At 37.7% G+C, this 16,584-nt stretch overlaps 1 protein-coding gene across 2 annotated transcripts in view; it reads left to right on the top strand.

Moving 5' to 3' along the window:
- Positions 1–16,584, top strand: part of AIMP1 (aminoacyl tRNA synthetase complex interacting multifunctional protein 1) — a 39,307-nt gene that overhangs the window by 517 nt on the left and 22,206 nt on the right. The window lies entirely within an intron of this gene.

Raw genomic sequence — 16,584 nt, 5'->3', positions numbered from 1 at the left:
GGAAACGGCGTTGTGTTAGTGGTTTAATTTAGAGAAGGGGTTTAATCGCGGGGCTTAATATGTGCTGGGGCTGTAGGGTGGCATTGCAAGTACAGATACAGCACTTTGTGGGGAGGAAGCAAGCACGTGAAGTGTTTTTTCTGAAATTACTTGTGTTCCTTAATTCAGGCCATTGACTGAAGTGGCAGTTTGGAAGTGGGATAGTGGTGGGCTGTAGAAGAAAAGGCTGTAATAGTCTGGAAAGTACAGGCATGGAGTATAAACTGAGCTTTGTGTAGGAATGGCTTTCACTAATTGACAAGCAGCTCCTTTCTCTGTTTTGGAAAATGGTATAAATATTCATTATGCATTTCCACTGGTTTCAGTGAGTGGAAAACAGTATAAATATTTGGTGCATCCTCAGTAGACGTACTTGCAAGATTTAAAGTACAACACATATTTTGTACAGAGATACATGGATTGGATAACAGGGATGAGCTCATGATTTGTTGCTTGTTAGGTTGTAAGTCCACAGCTAACCAGCATATAGCAATATTACCAAAGTACTATATACATTGAACTAACCAGCCAGTAAAATGAAGAAAATACTACTGCAAAATAATTAATCCTTGCATTTCTTGCTCTTTCTGTTTCTTTAACTCTGATACTGTAACTTTTTTTAATATAGTCTTTGCTTTTCACAAGTACTCTTGTGGTTCAGGGTGCTTATGTGAAATTAAAGTCTACATGGGTAGACAAGAGGAGAGTGGTGGATGTTGTCTACCTTGACCTCAGCAAGGCTTTTGGCACTGTCTGCCATAACATCCTCATAGGTAAGCTCAGGAGGTGTGGGTTAGAGGAGCGGACAGTGAGGTGGATTGAGAACGGGCTGAATGGCAGAGCTCAGAGGTTGTGATCAGCAGCACAGAGTCTGGCTGGAGGCCTGTAGCTACCGGTGTTCCCAGGGGTCAGTGCTGGGTCCAGTCCTGTTCAACTTGTTCATCAATGACCTGGATGAGGGGACTGAGTGCACCCTCAGCAAGTTTGATGATGATACAAAACTAGAAGTGGCTGTGCTACTACCATTCAGCGAGACCTGGACAGGCCAGAGAGCTGGATGGAAGGGGAGCCTCATGAAGGTCAACAGAGGCAAGTGTAGGGTCCTGCACCTGGGGAGGAACAACCCCCTGCACCAGTACAGGCTGGGGTTGACCTGCTGGAAGGCAGCTCTGCGGAGAAGGACCTGGGAGTGCTGGTGGACAGCAAGTTGCCCATGAGCCAGCAATGTGCCCTGGTGTCCAAGAAGGCCAGTGGTACCATGCTGGGGTGCATTAGGAGGAGTGTGGCCAGCAGGTTGAGGGAGCTTATCCTCCCCCTCTGCTCTGCCCTGGTGAGGCCGCATCTGGAGTGCTGTGTCCAGCTCTGGGCTCCCCAGTTCGAGAGAGACAGGGAACTACTGGAGAGGGTCCAACGGAGGGCTACAAAGATGATGAGGGGACTGGGGCATCTCCCTTATGAGGACAAGCTGAGAGAGCTGGGCATGTTTAGCTTGGAGAAGACTGAGAGGGGATCTTAGCAATGCACACATGTAACTTCAGGGCGAATGTCAAGAGAATGGGGCTAGGCTCCTTTCAGTGGTGCCCAGCCACAGGGCAAGAGGCAACAGGTGCAAACTGCAACACAGGAGGTTCCCCCTGAATATGAGGAAGATGGTCTTTACTTTGGGGGTGACAGAGCACTGAGATAGGCTGTCCAGAGAGGTGGTGGAGTCTCCTCTTGGAGACATTCAAATGTAGCTCTGTGCAACCTGCTGTAGGTGAACCTGCCTTAGCAGGGGGTTGGACGAGATGATCTCCAGAGGTCCCTTCCAATCCCAGCCATTCTGTGAAATCTGTAGTAAGGTGAAGCCATAGTGATTAAATATAGCATCCTATTTTTGTACGCCTTACTGTTCACGTAGTATATTTTTCTCTGCTTATGTTTAGATAATAATACATGTGGCAGACCTGTTAGAGAGTAACCCCAAGTTTGTAAAATAAACCCAAAAGTCCTAAAACTGAATTTTTAATACAGGATGTTATTAAAAAGGATAAGGCTTTAGAAATGAGTAACTGATAAAACTTTGACAAATCTTATCAAATAGTGGGTAAAGTGGTGTTGGTTTGGTTTTTTTTTTAAAGCTAGCCTCAAGGATCTTTGCTTGTCAAGGTGACTTCATTATAATACATTCCACACACACTGTCACAAATGGTCTTGTTATGTTAATTTTGACTTAAAAGAATTTTAAGCAATATATGGGTGAGTTGCTTTGATGTTTTAGCAGCATTGCCTCCTGATGGTGCAAGATGTTGAAGGCAGAGTGACTTAGGTTATAATGACTCTTAAAACTATCTTTAGCAAATTTGGGCTCTGGTATGTCTTTTGCCAGTTGTAAATATGAAGCTTATGCATATTTTCCATATATTGCTATAGATGTATTTGTTTCTTTCACAGCTTTAAATGTAAATAGAGAAGGAAACAACTCATTCCCCAGACTGAAAGTAGTGGACAGTCTGGAGAGAATGGTATGAAATGAAAAAGGATATTTGCTAAAGAAGGACATTTTAAAAACCTGAAAATAGTCCATGAGATTGGAAATAATAGGACTCTTGAGTTGCCTAGAGCCTTGAAGGCTTGATGCTTCTGATGATGAAGCATATATGAGTGGGGAAAGCAGTCTGAAAAATAAGTTTAGTGCAGAAAGGTATGATGAAGTTGCTTTGACATGATGGTTAAATTCATAGTAGATTAGATTTGTAATGGCAAGCTAACATAGGGCATCTTTATTGAAGGAGTGCCAAACAGCCCATGGACGTTTCTTCATCCTTTTGATTTAAGAGATGTTCTCTGATGTTTTTTCTCCTAAATATGTTTGACTAAAGTCTGTTTAATACATTATTGTTATTTCAATTCTATGTTATCCAAGAAAACTAGCAATGAGGTTAACTGAATACCATGATGGGAGGGAAGCAAGCAACCCCCCTAGGGCTTCTTATGCTTTGCAAAAACCTTTAAATCAATTAATGGAGTTTTCTTAAAATTATTTCTAACAATTACTCAAAGGATTCTAGTTTACTAGAGTCTTTGACTTTGTACTGACCTGGAAGTTTCATAGTATTAATGTTTTCCTTAAAAGAGAGGTGTAAACTGTCATGTGAATAATGCTCCATTATGCAAAGCGTTTTGGTTCTTTGTAATGTTGCTTGCTTAATATTCTTGGTAGAATCACATTTTTGAAGAATGGAGTCCTAACGTAAAGAATGTTGAAAAATATATATTTAACTTTAATGTTTATTACTGAATTCTCGTGCTATATGCTGAATTCCTAATTCAAGTGACACATAGTCACAATAAATTGATCAGTGTTCCAAATTATCTCTTAATCATGGAGACCTGGTTGTTTGTGACTTTGGGAGTTAAGGGTGTGTGTTGATGTTTCTTACATTAGGACTAAAGTAGAAAGTAAAAAACTTTGGGTTTATATTAGTCTGTAAATATATTGAGATACAGTACACTTATTTCAGCTGGCATGAACCTTTAAAAACAGTTTCTGGAAATATTCTAAAAGTGCCTCAAAACATTTCTGTACTTTTATTATACAGCACATTTTATACTATAGAACTATGCTAATTATATTACAAGATAGTAAGAGATAACAAGGTAATAATCAGCTGTAATGATTTGTGCATGTTCTTTCTGAATCAACAAACCACTTGTAAATTTTCACAGAACAGCAATTTTACTAATTAGCAGTAGAATCAAATTAGAAAAGTACCAATTTCTCAGTCTGCTCCCCTTCCCCCTGCCCCAAAGTAGAAGAAATCATGTTATGGGTGTCATGTTACTCTGCTCATTTCTGAAAAAGCCCTGAGAAGCAGCAGAGTAGTTTGTACATTCTGGAGGACAAGAACCCAAATAGTGGCATCAGAATGAAGGGTGGGTGTTGAATTGGCAAGGAAAAAAATGTCTTGAGATGCAAAACAGGAGATATCTATTATCCAAGACCTGCTTAGACCAAGAGGGAAAAGAAAAACAGGTCTCAGATGCCTACATATCCCACCTACTTTACAAGTCCCTGTAAGCATACTGCGGAAATATCTATATAATAAAAATAATGCAAAGTAGTTGTTGTAAGAAGGCTTGATCAGGTGTGCAGGAAGACAAATCTGGTATCCACCGTAATGTTTTTGAACTTCTCTGATATTGATTTGATAGCTGAATGTCACAGCTGCCCTGTGAATTCATTCATTCATGCATGTCTCTTCTAAGGGAGTGTTTCCTAAACCCTAAAGAGTGTCAAATACAAGACAACACAGATAAAACTGAGGGGTCAGCATAGAGGGCAGCTCCTAGGAACATCAGACGTGAGCAAAGTAAATAGCGTTTCTTGTAACGGTATGAATTACATGTTGTCAGTCCAGCAGAGAGCCGCAGAAACCCCCGTTTATTCTCTTTCTAGTTACCTGTATGGTTCTCATTACCATCACCAAGAAACACTTCCCTTGTTAGATTTCTTGTTGTACTGAGGGTGAGGGGGAAATCTGTTTAGTTTTCATTTCCATGGTTACATTAGTATTACACAGTAAGGAACAACATAGTTTTCATGGTTAACTTAGTATTAAGCGGGGTGGGGGGAAGTCTCTGATAGCTTCTTTTTTCCCTGGTGTGTCAGAAGCCATCCCTACTCATAATTTAATATGGTTTCAAAAAGGTTTGAATACTTCCCAAAGCAGCCTTCTGCTTTCATTGTTTTGATTTTTTTGTCTTTTTTTTTTCTGTGATTGGGAAAAAGCACTTTGCTTTAAAAAAAAATCCTGTAAAATTGTTTACTGACTAGGCTTGGTGATTGCAGATCAGTAAGTCACCAGTTAGTTTTCACAAATCTTCTTTTCTTTTGGAGAACATGAAAATGTAGTACTGTCTGTGTAATGATGTTAGAGGTCAATTTCTTCAGAGTGAGTTTAGAATTAATGTATTGGGGTTTTACTTCACAGGTGGGTTTCTTTATCCTGTTTTCACAGTTAGCAAATTTTTTATGTGTTTCGTTCTCCGAAATAATCACACTTGAATATGTGGAAATATCACAATTAGAAAGGTAGGGTTTACTACATGTTTTTAAAAATCAAATGTAACTTAGGGATATAAAAGAGGGAAATAATGCGTTTCTAATGCTGGGTATAATGAAAAGACCTTAGCAGAAGAGGCCAAAAGATCTCAAGTTCATTCTAATCTATTATACCTTAATCACTTATGACAGATGTTTGACTAACCGGTTTTTAAAACTTTCCAGTGATGGATATTCCACAACTTCCATAGGCAGTCTGTTCAGTCTATTACTCTTTACTTGAAAGTTTTCCAAATGTCTAACAAATCTTCCTTGCTTTTTCCTGTCTGCAGTAGACCTGGTGAACAGTTTAGTCCCGTTCTCATATCAACTTCCTTTGTGTTTGAAGAATGAGACCAAGTCTTCCATCTATCTTCACTTCTATAGACTAAACTACTATGCCTCTTTCAAGCTTTTTGATCTTCTTTGAAGTCTTTTAAAAGTTGAGAGACAGGAAAGGAGGATCTGAACAAAAGCAAATCTCTGTGGCATTTGTGGGGGGTCATGAGTATGCATGAGTGCAATGTGAATATTGCTTGGGAAGCCTCTTGAGCAGCTGAGACAGTTTGCCTATAACAAAATGTGGCTAGCCAAGTCTTTCCTGACTTACCTCTCCTTTTGTTTCTTCCTGTCTCCCTCACACTTTTCTAGATCAGTTACAAGTTTCAGCTGCTCCCTGCCCCCCCCCCCCCCCCCCCTTTAAACTGGAGGAGGGAGTCATGGCAAGGGAATAGATTTACAGGTGAGAAATTGTTCTCTATAATGTTTGTAGTGTTGTGTTAATTGATTTGTTAGTTAATTACCTTTATACTTTTTGAGCCATAGTTTTCTAATGTGGGAGTCCATAACAAGCATGAAAGATTTTACAAGCTGGTATTTCCCTCCTGAAAATGTAGCCCCTGTGGCGCCAGCCAGTTGAACAGATCTGATAGAACAAGGGAAAGCACTTTTTAAACATAATAAAAATGTGCTAGTTTGCTTGGGTAGCATGATAGCTCCAAATATTTTGAGATTGTCACCACATGCATTTAAGTATTCCTAGACTGTCCAAGCAGACAAATGCTTATAAATTCAGTATTGTTAGAAATTTGTAATCAATTATATCTAGTTTTAGGTGTGGCAATCTCTGGCATTCCTGATGACAAAATTCAATGTGCCAGATTCCTTTTCAGTTTTTAGGGGACAGTTGCTTATGATGCAAGTCATGGCCTGCTACTGGGTGACACTCTAATACCAGATGATTGGCCAACACAAAAAGAAATCGGTTTAATTTATAACCGCTGGCTGTGACTTCCCTCCCCCCTTCCCCCCCCCTTCAAATGGGAAAAGAGGATCAATTCAATAATTCAATCACTCATTTGTTCCTTTGTATGCTATTTATTTCACTATGGTAATTAATCTATGCCAATAATTCTAATGCTGCTGCTTACATTGAACTGCATTAGCAGTAGTGTGTGACCACCAATTTGTTTCTGAATTGTGTATATTCATCCTCTTGAATGTCCTTGGGTCTGTTCCTCTTCTGTTACTCAACAATTCTTGTCTCCTACCATGGGATCAGGGCAGGAATGGGGGGATAAAACTAACCAGGAAAATAAGTCAGCATATGAATAATCTTTTCTTTGAACTCTCAGAGAAGAGCACCTTCCATTGTTTACTTGCACATTTGTGGTTTGTTTTGGTTCATTCTGTTCAGCCAAAATATTGTCAGTTGGTCACTGGCCTTCTGGTAAGGGTAGGTCACCCATTCTATCCATAGAAACTAAGGAGGGAATGTTTGCCAAAAACCCCTTTTTGCCTATACACTGTGAACATTAAAAATAATACATAACTTTATTCATAAATGAATAAGCATAAGCAAAGGAATCATCTCTTCCTACCAAGATGAAAGATAAGGTTTCTCTTAAGTTACATTTACAACCTGGAGTCATGATAGTCTGAAATGAATCCATTTTTGATGATTAAATGAATCAATGGGTGCCTGTAACAGCAGCTGTAATCACTTATTGACACTCGCTGTTTCAAAGAAAATTACTTTGATACCTTACTGAAATGGGAGTTGGATAAATTCTTCTTTGCTGCGTACAATTTTCAGAGAGAAAGTTCACCAGAGTAGCTTCTGCTGACCTAGTAGTTAGAATTTTTGTTAGGCTCATAACTTTGTATACAAATCTTAAGTTCTTATGCCACTTCATACCCATTAACAGCCTGCAAACTGTGCTTGACCTCAAGAGCTAGAGAGGGAAGTTTCATCTAGTGTTCGTATTAGAAAGCAATATATACTGTGTTTAACCATCTGTTAAGCACAATTCATGTCAAACAAGTCCTTCTTCTTTCCTCAGAATGCTGGAAGAAACCTGATAGAGATTCTGTGCTGGATTAGAGGAAAATTGAATTCTTCTCATAACTGCTTCCCTGGTGTGTTGGCTCATATCCTAATTATCTCAAAGCAGACATTCTGAGATGCTTTCTGCATTTGGAAGTGGCTGGCAATGCATAAAACATCAAAAATTGCCTCAAGTTAGCAAATCTCCTCTTGAGATCATTTGGTACAATCTTTTGGCATAAAACCACCCGTTAGAGAAGACTTTTATTTCCATTTCCTTCTCATCAGGAGCTTTCCCAACATAATTTCAACTGAGTATGAATTAATAGTTTAAAGATTAATCTCTGACTTCAGGACGTTCTCTCGGAAATGATCCATGGCTATTGGATCTGGTTTCTATCCCAGAGTGTTTCTCAATTACAGTTTAATATACAGCTTTGTAGTGACATCTTCCTTCAGACTTCGAAGATAAGTGCATCTTATTTGGCCAGGGCAGCTAGGACTGCTATTCCCAGAAGAATGCACAGGTTTGCACATGGCATGCAAGAGGCATTATGTTTGGCTTGGTAGCAGCTGCTCTGGAGTGAAGGCTGTAAGTTCATATTCATGCTTGTTCTGTTGTAAGGTTTGAGACCTCCTGTGTGAAGTGCTCTAGTAATTGGTAACAGTCACACACTAAGGAAGTCACTGTTGCCAACTAGGATATGACGCTGAATTGTACACCAGGGAAATTAATCTTTTCCTAGGGGTTGAATGACCCTGCTACGTGTAGGTAAGTAATTTCGCATCCATATGACTGTCTATAAAGTAATGCTATTGATAAGAATTGGGCACAGATTTTTTTTTTTCTCCTTTACATATAGCTTATAATTAAATTTTACTGAGAACTTATCTGCAAATTTGCACTTTTTGAAGATGCTAACCCAAGATATTCTAATCTGAAATAATTGTTTTAAAAGGGTTGGGTTTTTAATAGAATAATCTGGAACATAGCAAAATTAGATTGTAGCTCAATTTGTCTTAAGCTATGGAAACAAAAGAATCTCTGAATTCATAGATGAAATACAGCTGTTCCCCAAAAGCTGCTTGGAGGATTTTTCTGTCAGTTCCTGTAAGTCTCAATAGCTGACATCAGCCCTTTCAATGTCCAGGATGAGTGCACAAGGGTTTTGTTTGTGTTGGATTTTTTTGTTGGTTGGGTTTGGGTTTTAATTTCCCTCTGCACAGATCTGGTATTAAAAGAGGAGAAAATAATATTAAACCTAAAAGTTTTAAAAGCTGTGAACCTCAGGTACTTCTCACTACATGCAACTACAAAGAGGATTCTGAAAGACAATTAGAAGGCTCCTTACTTTTTTGGTACCATTACAAGATGCGATATTGCTGTGCTTTCTCTCAAGCAGTACTTAAGTATTTATAGATGTGGTCCAGAAGTTTACCTAGACTAACATACTATCAGCTCAGTAACCATGTTGCTATTCTGACCTCTGCTGAGTTTACTTCATTAGAAATTGGGCTATCAACTGCTCATAAATACCAGGTATTTTGTAAGAGTGATATTCCTAACTTAGCTCTTTTCAGTATCAATGCATAACATTTTTGTGAGAAGTTTTTCTTAAGTGTATGCAATGTTAAATTAACAGAGGGAAGAAGCAGCTTGAGGCAGTGTCTTGTAACGGCTAGAATTTTGCAAGGGATGCTAAAAGGTAATACACAAACCTCTTTGTGTTCCCCTCTAGAATATAGAAAACAACTATGACCAAAAATAACAGTTTCAAGATTGCCCTCTTTGGTTTGGGAAGGTTAATTTCTGTGTGTCACCTAGAATAACTACAATAGTCAAATGTAAACCTCATGCAAACAAGATACATTTGATTTAATCAGTCTTGGCAAACTGATTTCAAAATGTAAAATAATCATATAAGATCTTAGAAGTGGTTCTCTGTTAATAAGAATTAAATGATTCTAAATTTAAAAAGAAAAGAACTGATAAATACAAGCAGCATTTGCTGTACAGGTAGAAGTGGTAGGGGTTTTTGTATACCGAGGACATCTCTGTAAAAATGTCTTTGTTTCAAATCAATAGAATATCTGAAATACCTACATAATAATACAACTCTTTGGTGGCTGTTCATGTCTGAGCAGAAGAAAAGATAGCATTTTTATTTTGAGTACCCTTTGAATTGTTACTTTTTACACTTTATTTAGAAAAGATTGACAGGTAGTTGCTGTACAGTCTTTGCTGCAGAAGTTGGTTGTTTTCCTGATGAGAATAGTGAAGTCTTCATGTGCAGAAGTGTAAATCTGAAACTTTTTTCTTCAGAGTCTGTCTTTTATCACCAAAAGGGAAAAAATATTCTCTATATTTCTACCACACAAGTAAAACCATTGATTGAGAAGGTAGGTAGTTACAATACTTGGTAGTTATATCTGGAGATTTTTCTAAGTAGATGAGATGCATGATGCTTGCTAGGAATTTTAAGTCTCTTCACTCTGTATGTGATGAAAGGAAAGGCCCGTGTTTTGAGACAGATGCCAAGAATATGCAGAGGTAGATACTCCTGGCATGTGGTTTTGAAGTGACATATAACTGCTTCTGGCTTCTGAGGATTAGTTGTTGTCAGCCCACTTCAAATTTAAAAGTTAATTTAGACTTTTCACTTCACTGCTGAATGAATAATTTTCTCTGCACAGGGTAGGTTAGTATCTTTATAGGACATTTTCATTAAAATATCTTCCTCCTGTATTATGTGAGTAAATTCAATACTGGGTAGTACAATTATTTATGTGATGAATGAAGTTGGGTCATCGTGTGTGTGGGAGGGGTTTGCCGAGGTAAATAAGATATGCAACTGCAGGCTCAGAAGTTCTGTGAGGACTTCTTTTTCCCTTTTGTTTTTTTGTTTGGTTTTTTTTTTTGACAACTTTGTTGCTCTCTATTGAGACATTTGTCATTACTCTTGCATCCATTACACACAGACATGTGCGCACATGAACACGCTTTTTTCAGTTTAATTTTATTTGGCCCACATAAAAGGATACCTAAAATTTCTGTCTCGGTAAATAACAGAAATCATTAATGCAGCTGTAGTTAGAGAATGTTGATTCTTTTGCCATACATCTGCATGATGTTTGCTGAATGCTTTCATGAATATATAATGGTTATCTTTAACCTTAGTACTTGCTTTAACTGAATGTTTAAATCCTGTTTTCCTTTAGCTGTGTTACAGGGTACTATTTTTACATGTAGGAAAGCTGATACTAATCTAAAAGTAACAAATTTCAAGATTATCTTCTACCACACTTGAACTGTGTGAGAAAACTAGTAGGCAGGTTTCAGACATGAAGAGTATTGTCAATTAAAACTGAAAAGGGGGATCAATGTTCCTGTGAACTGCCTTACTGATACTGGTATTTTGTAGACTGTTGCTGACATGACATATATTGCTTAATGATATTCTTATTTCCAAACTCCTCAAGCTTCAGAGGAGAAGGTATCTTTAAAATGTCTTTTTAGCAGCTAGGATTTTTGACAAGGGTTATTATCCTTATTTCTCTGACAGACCCAAGAGAAAAAGATTAGGTTTTGAGAGATACTTCTAAAATACGTTTTTGTTCTCAAGTGAGACCTGTCTTGAAGAGAGGGGGTGAACATTCAATTCTTTTTTACCTTTTTATAACTGCTGTGCCTGTTCTTAATTAAGGAGGTAGTGTGAATGCTCACTTTTTTAGTATAAAGTTCTGAAAATCAATACAATACCTAAGAAATAGTGTTCTACTTGGTATCGACAGGTAGATTTCAGTACAGTTCTGATTATTCTTCTGCTATCTGATTTATGGGTAACTTTGTAGTTATAACAGTAATCTAAAGCTTTCACTCCCCAGTAAAACCCTAGAGGGTGAACCATTGTACAGATTCTTCCACTTCCTGCGGCGCATGCTGACCTTGCAGACTTGTCCAGATACAGCTGAGTCTGCTTATATTTCTGAATTTATAGGCATATGTGTGTGTCTGTAATTGTGAAGTCCATCACCTGTCGAGGAAGTTTTATGATGATACTTTGAGGCATGAGTAGCAGCTACTTTTTTTTTTTAATATTCAGTGATAGTCATTAGATACAATGTGGTTTGGAAAATTCAGCTTTTATAAAAAAAACCCCCGAACAACAACAAAAAAAAGCCAACACAAAACAAACACCACCCCCATCCTCCAAAAACCCCCAAACCAACCAACCAACAACAATGAAAAAAACCCCACCCCAAACTCTTGATTTTTAATGTAAGCTCTCTGTTCCAAAGAATTGGATGTATTTAGATTTTGGAAATCAGTGCTTAAGGTCAAAGAAACAAGGTAGCATGTTGTGGGTGTTGTGTCTTTTCCATCATGGGATTTATGTGAGAATTCCTTCTGCACGTGGTGATAATTTACCATAAGATTCTGATAGTACTATTAAAATATTAATGCAGTGGGATCCAAAAGATACACACTGCTGAAAAAAATACATAAGGCTGTCCAACTGTTTTGGCATATGAGCTGCTACTTAAATTTCATACAGCACTGTAAGCACAACCAGATGAATCTCTACTGAATTTCCAGGGGACCTGGCAGATGTACTGGGTGTGTAACCTGTTGAGACTTAAGCACTGCAAAGAAGTTGCTTTTTGTGACCCATGTTGTGAGCTATCCATGTCTATTGAATTAATTACTGGGCAGTCTTCTCAGATTAATAAATTAAATTACATGTAACTTTGTATATAGTCTTAGTTACTGAAAAATTTTGGTAGCTCTGTAGGCAAAAATTTTGTTACAAACAGCATCCAAATTGCTTGACTTCTTTCTTGACCTGGACAGGACTCCTTGTAGTCATGTCTTTGCTTTGTTTAGTCCTTGGGGTGTCTGCTCAGAAATGGGAAAGAGTACAAAGTTAGTTCAGGATTGGACTGAGGCAAGCATTAGTAGAAACTTCTCCCGGAGTACAAATTTAGCACAAGCTTACAGCCAGCATGTGAATGAAATTGTAAATACTCTTAACTTGCGTTAGCCTTTTGAATGTTGCAGCTGTAGTGTGTTAAGATATCATGAGGTTAATAATAGGTTGTGGCATCTACTAAGTTTTGAAGTGAAAACTTGAACAAAATAATAGTCAGAAGTAAAAATTATTCCAGTTAGTTTCTAATGATCTCTGCTGTACAGATCCAAGAGATCCATTTAAATCTAAACTAAGCTTGTCATAATACTCTTTTGAATGCTTCTACCTTAATTTGTTCTAAGATATGCCTTGTCTTACTAATTCATTCATTGCTACTCATAGATTTGATTTTTTGCCCCTCATTAATGCTGTGACTTGCTTGTAACTTAGATACATCGTTACCTCTCAAGACAGACTTGTCTTCGTATTTAAAAATCGTTATTACAGAGTAATTTCTATTGCCTCAAAATTAGTACTAGTGGACGAGCCTTTTCTGTACAATGTTCCATCACATTTTTAAGAAATCTCTTTCATGCTGCAGTGTTTTTCAGTCTGAAGAAGTTGACGTGTGTTTTTGCTATTTACAGCCCTTTAAAATAGGGAAGGGTAGGCCCTTAGGACTACTAAAAGACCTGTCTGCAGCTGGGATTGAGCCTGATATATCTGGCAGCCAGAAGGGTTGGACTGTAGTCTCCATAGCTAGCAAATCATTCCTTAGGGCTGGCATTGCTGCTTGGATGGACTGTGTTTAGATATTTTAGTTGTTTGGAAATCTGCAAAGCAATTACTCTGACTCTCTTAGTGCAAAAGATGTGACTTGAAATAACATGTGGCAGAAATGTACAACTTTGCTTAATTTGTTGCTTGGCAAATTGTTTTCAGTACTGACTACACAGGAGTTTATAGTTTATGAACACTTCAAAAATTGTATTTAAGTGCTCAAAAAAAAAATAATCAGACTGTTCAACTCCTTAAAGCCCCAGTTATAGCAATCACTTGTTTGGGGAGAAGAGGAAGATAAATTCTTAGGTCTTTTTGCAATTATAAGTCTGCAAAACTGTACTGCCATATTCTACAATACCCCCTTATATTTTATGCTGTAATACCCTTTTGACTTGTATTAAAAAGAGCATTCTTTCTTTAGCAGAATACAAGGGTGATAGTTAAAATTTCATTTGATCGGTTTTAGTGCCATATATCTAGTACCTGATAGGGGATCACTCATCTAATACCGAGAGTCAAAAATCGGATTCCACAATGATTTATTTGATGATAATTTCTAGATTTTGAGTTTTTACACTACAATTTATCAATAATGCTCAAAATCTTGACAAAAAGTACAGGGGAGTGGGGTTTTGTTTATTTGCAATTTTTATGCGGTTTTTGTTTGGTTGGTCGTTTGTTTTTAAATTGTGCTGTCATTGCTAGGTGTTGCTTTTCAAGTGTTTGCTATTGTTCTGTCAGAAATATTTTGGTAGGTCTCCTTTGCTGTAGGCAAAGGACCTCGGTGAGTGCCCTGGTTTAACCCCAGCCGGCAGCTAGGCACTATGCAGCTGCTTGCTGACTCCCCCTCTGGTGGGATAGGGGAGAGAATCAGAAGAGTAAAACTAAGAAAATTTGCATGTTGAGATGGGTAGTTAAATGCATAAAGCAAAAGCCATGCACACAAGCAAAGCCAAATAAGGAATTAATTTACCACTTCACATTGGCAGGCCGGTATTCAGCCATCTCCAAGAAAGCAGGGCTCCATCATGTGTAACAGTTACTTGAATAGACAAACACCATAACTCTGAATGACACACCCCCCCCCTTCCCTCTTCTCCCCCCAGCTTTATATGATCAGCATGATGTCACATGGTACAGAATATTCCTTTGATCAGTTGGGGTTAACTGTCCTGGCTGTGTCCCCTCCCATGTGTTCCTTTCTTATGCACCCCTAGCCTACTTTTTGTTGGAGTGGTGAGCGGCAGAAAGGGCCTTGACTGTGTAAGCACAGTTCAGCAATAGCGAAAATGTCCCTGTATTATCAACAGTGTTTCCAGCACAAATCCAATACATAGCCTCATATAGCTGCTATGAAGAAAACTTAACGCTATCCCAGCCAAAACCAGCATAGTGAGCATCTACGTTTTGATAATTTACATATATTTGCTTAGGGCCTTAAATCGTATTTTTAGTTGTGTAAACTGACTTTGACAATGTGCAATTCAAGAAACCTACCTTCTTCCTCTACAGACCTAAAAATATACTTCATACTGAAAGACAGGTGAGCTGGTTGTTAAATCTTAACTGACACATGCCCATCTTTTCAATGTGGATGAAATAATATTTAAGTGTAATGGAGTGCACTATGTTTCTTTGCTGTACTATAACAAGAAAACTAGGGGTTTGATTGATACTTCTGTTTTCTTTCTCAGCATTACATTGCTGCTTACTGATACCATGACATATTTGTATATGGGTTGCAAAGGCACAAATTTTGAAACCTATTTGTGAACAGCTTCATGTTTGAATTTATTTTGTGGTTGAGGAATTACTTTTTTCCACAGATAAAACTGTGGGAAACCTGTGTTTCCAATAAGTAAATCTGATTCTTCTTTGTTTATTGAAGCCTAGAATAATTCAATCTTTTAGAATTGCATTTCCTGAGGAGGAAGGAGTGTTTGAGTGTAAAAGCCATGATTGCATTTTACAATGTGTAACAGGTATAAAACCAGTAAAACACTCTACTTTTGTGGTAGTGATAGGAAAGTCCATGAAACTTACTGAATATAGCTGATTTCCAAAATGTCCTAGCAATAGAATTATATCACTGCAAATTTCTAATTAAATATTACAGACCATTGCATCCCTAAAAACAAATTGAGAGATGCTGCTAACCTTCTGTGCTTTGATTAGGGTGAAGCAGGGAGATGATCAAGTCAAAACCAAAATTTGATCTCAAAACTAATTAGTTGTAGCTGTCCCCTGTTTTGGAGATTTTCTTAGTAGTTTAAATTGTCATAATTTTGAAAACAAACCTTAAGTTTTTCTACAAAAAATGTGAAATCACATCAGATATTGTAAATATTAGCCAAAGACCTTTACAGCATCAGGTCTAGAATACTTCATCAGAAATTAGGGGAAACCTGCAAGAGAGAATTGAGATTTTTGATTTTTTATTTTATTTTATTTTTTTTAAGCATGAATCCCGATTTTCTGAGACAGGGAAAGATATGACAACTTACAACAATTTCTGAATTGCACAGACACTTTGTTTTAGCAAAAAAAACCCCCATAGTTGTACTCTTTTTCTGGTTTGATCTGCTCACTACAGTTCCTTACTTCACAGAATGAAAAAGGTGTGATGTGAGATTCTTAAACCTGATTCACTGTGTCCTGACAGTTCATAGAAGTGCAAAGCATAGGAAAGCAGAATCTGGCAAACAGCTGGCAGATTCTGTTACATTTATGGGGTTTTGTAAGATTGTTTGCCAAAAATGACCATACTCAAAAAAGATGCTCAGATAGAAGTCTGAACACACTTGCAGAAACAAGTGATTGTTGATACTTTCTATCTTTTACAGAAAGTAGAATCCTTTGCTGTACAAGTTGGCCACAGTAAAGTGTCTTGAGACATCTCCCGAAGAAGAAAAGGAGTTTAATTTGAGAGCTTCTCGAGGCTTAAGACCAAAAACATAGGAAGAGGAATTGCTATTAAATATTTTTCTGTAGCTTAAATTAATAAACTTTATTTAGCATTGGAGAAATTACCTTTGTGTTGTCGATAACTTTTAGAATAAGGCTGATCCCACTGGTTCTGCTTTGCAGTAACAAACTCGTTATTCAAAAAGAGCGTCTCAACTGAAAACTGAACATGTCTTTTTACAGACTTTTTTTTTTTTCCTTCTCTGCTGGCTCCTTGCATGATACTAAGTCTTAATTGGTGGCTATTCCTAAGCATGGCATTCTCTGTAAGGCATATGTTTGTGCTGTCAGGGCCATCCTATGATTGCTGTCTGTTCATTGCTAAAGATCAGTAGGATTGGATTTGCTGCAGAAATACCATATTCCTGCATAGTATGCACAAAGTGAATAGCAATGGTGGGTCAGAGGAGTTGGTGTGTATGTGAGACAGGAAGAGAGGAGAAGCAGGGAGTTGTGGTGATTTTATTTCGTTGTGCATC

The sequence above is a fragment of the Falco cherrug genome, chromosome 1 (genome assembly GCF_023634085.1).
Source record: "Falco cherrug isolate bFalChe1 chromosome 1, bFalChe1.pri, whole genome shotgun sequence".
NCBI lineage: Eukaryota > Metazoa > Chordata > Aves > Falconiformes > Falconidae > Falco > Falco cherrug.
This window is presented reverse-complemented; position numbering and strand designations above follow the sequence as displayed.